The sequence below is a fragment of the Mus pahari genome, chromosome 17, assembly GCF_900095145.1.
Source record: "Mus pahari chromosome 17, PAHARI_EIJ_v1.1, whole genome shotgun sequence".
NCBI classification, from domain to species: domain Eukaryota; kingdom Metazoa; phylum Chordata; class Mammalia; order Rodentia; family Muridae; genus Mus; species Mus pahari.
In genome coordinates, this window is record NC_034606.1 from 63,851,819 (window position 1) to 63,854,709 (window position 2,891).

A 2,891-nucleotide genomic window follows, 5' to 3' on the forward strand; every position below is an offset into this window, starting at 1 on the left:
AAAAAAAAAAAAAAAAACCCAAAAAACAAAAAACAAAACCCAGGAAGAAAAGCAACTAGGAAAAATGTCTTCCTGCTGCAGTCTAGATCCCGGTGCCTCAAAGATCTGTATGTGGAAGATTCTGGTCCCCAGCGTGGTGCAAAGGGGAAGCTGCGGGACATTTGGGAGACCTAGTGCGGGGACACTGTGTCCTCTTGAAGGACACTGGGGCTCCAGCCCTTGCCTCTTCCCCTCTCCTTGATCTGTGGTTTTCTGTGGTTTTACTCCACCACATCAGAAGCACAGCTCTTGGGTCACAGGCTGTAATTCCCAAAATGGCGAGCCAAATAACCTTTTTCTCTTTGAGTCAATCCCCACAAGTGTTTTGTTACAGCACCAGAAGGCTGACTAGACACCTTTCTAAAGGGAACATTTGACTTTAAAAATCAGAGCCAATCAACACCTAAATGAGGATATGTTTGCTTCTGCCCCCAGGCTCAAGGCTTAGTCAACAGTCTTACTAGCTAAAGTTGATCATTGTAGCAGGAGGGTTTTTGTTTTTTTTTTCTTTTTTGAACATCGCTGTATGTTTGGGACTTTAGAATTGTACCTGGCCCATACTAGGGCACTAAGCACCTATTGAATGAGTGGATACAAAGTGCAGGTTCATAGACATGAAAATTTTTCTCCTTTGTCACCAAAAATACTGCCGTCTAATAGATAACAAATTAAGCATCGTAAGTTGTCTTACCCATGTATGACTTTTCCTGACACTCAGCTGCCTTTCACTGTACTGTCCGTTCACTGAGGCACTGGTAATTCTGTTGCTTATTTACTCAGCAAACACTCACCTTTGGTAATATTCCAGGGGCCCCCAGACCGAGACCCTGGCTAGTGGATACTTACTTATCTTTACATCTGTTCTGGATGATCCTTTGAACCTTTATGATTTCAGAAACCTCATAGTTTGTAATCATTTTTAGTCTGACCATGTTTAATTTTTTAAATTTAGCCCCTCTCAATTGCTCACACTCTTGCTCTAAGGATCAGAACCAGACCCCTGTGCATGCTAGGTACACATTCTACCACTGAGCACGTCTCAACCCCGGATGACTTACCGTCACCAGCATACCTAAGCCAGCGAAGGCTCTGAGGGCGATGGGTCACACCTAGGTACAGCTGGAAGAACGGGGTTAGGATTCAAACTTGGTTTCTTTACTCCAGCGCCTTCTCTGGACTCTCTTTTTTGCCTTCCCCCCACTCTATTTTTCTTTTAAGTTCAACCCCACTGATGAGTAGACTGTATATAAATAATCTAAGCAAGCCAATTGAAACGTAGACAGTGTATGATTTAATTAAGAAAAGCCCAAGATACCTCCTCGATTCAGTGTATGAAATGTACATGCTGAGGCTCTGAACTCCTTCCTCAGAGTGAACACAACTCACACAGTTCCAGCTTTTCTGTTAAAAGCATGGTGGGATGCCTTTAACCAATCCCAGCACTCACAGTCAGAGGCAGGTGGATGTCCATGGGTCCAAGAACAGCCTGGTCTATGTAGTGAGTTCCAGGTCAGCTAAGGCTACATAGAGAGACCCTGATGAGACAAAAGGAGAGGAGAGGGCCTAAGACTCAAACTGTATACTACTGACCTGAAGATCCTAGCTTTAAGAAAGATAGTTGGAAGCTGGGCGTGGTGGCGCACGCCTTTAATCCCAGCACTTGGGAGGCAGAGGCAGGCGGATTTCTGAGTTTGAGGCCAGCCTGGTCTACAGAGTGAGTTCCAGGACAGCTAAGGCTACACAGAGAAACCCTGTCTCGAAAAACAACCAAAAAAAAAAAAACATTTCTATAAAGGTTTTATATAGTGGGGAGATAAAATATTTTTTTAAAAAATTTTATTTACCGTATGAGTACTCTGCTGCATATACATCAGCAGGCCAGAAGAGGGCACCAGATACCCTTACAGATGGTTGTGAGCCACCATATGGTTGTTGGGAATTGAATTCAGGACCTCTGGGAGAACAGCCAGTGTTCTTAACTACTGAGCCATCTCTCCAGCCATGAGATAAAAATATTTCAATTCATTATCAATAAAGTTTCACAGTGCTCTGCAGAAAAGATTGCCATTTAACATTTCTTACATCCTATAGCCACAACACACGTATGCAGTACAGTACACCACACACACACACACACACACACACACACACACACACGCACGCACGTACGCGCGCACACACCCACCCACACACACGCATGCACACACACACTCGCACGCACGCGCACACACACACACACACACGCACGCGCATACACACACACACACACACACACACACACACACACGTAACGCTCAGGACTGTAGCTGGGCTCTGGGCACATGGTGCGTATGTCCAGAAGTTGGGGGAGCACTTCAGAGCGTAAGGGTTGATGACTCCTCCTCTCTGAAGCAGCCAGACTTATTTATATCCCTGTCCCTTAGAGCTGGGACCTGCTCCCCGGGCCACCTGCCTTAGCTTCTGCATCCAGCATCGTTCAAAGGCCACTCAGGTGATCACTACACGTCTAGGAGAGACACTAACTTAAAAAAAAAAAAAACCCACCTAGCCCGCTTCAGACTCTGTGTAGAACTTCCTCATCCAGAGCAGACACTGTTGTGTTGTTGGTCCTCAACTACATTAGAAGTTCAGCTCTATGACACTGGTGTTATGACATCATTTCACTGTGAAGAAGCTGCCTCAGCGAAGCCAGGCATTTGATATGTTGGACAGGTGTATGCATGTTCATGCATGCATGTGGAGGTCAGAGGTCAATCTCAGATGGCATTCCTTTGGACAGCTGTCTATCTTGGTTTTGTTATTTTTTGTTTTTGTTTTTGTTTTTGTTTTTGTTTGAGACAGGGTTTCTCTGT

At 45.0% G+C, this 2,891-nt stretch overlaps 1 protein-coding gene across 1 annotated transcript in view; it reads left to right on the forward strand.

Annotated features, from left to right (window-relative positions):
* The window catches only part of Prpf40b (pre-mRNA processing factor 40 homolog B), a 65,612-nt gene that overhangs the window by 35,976 nt on the left and 26,745 nt on the right, over positions 1 to 2,891 (forward strand). The gene's annotated exons all lie outside the window — the stretch shown is intronic.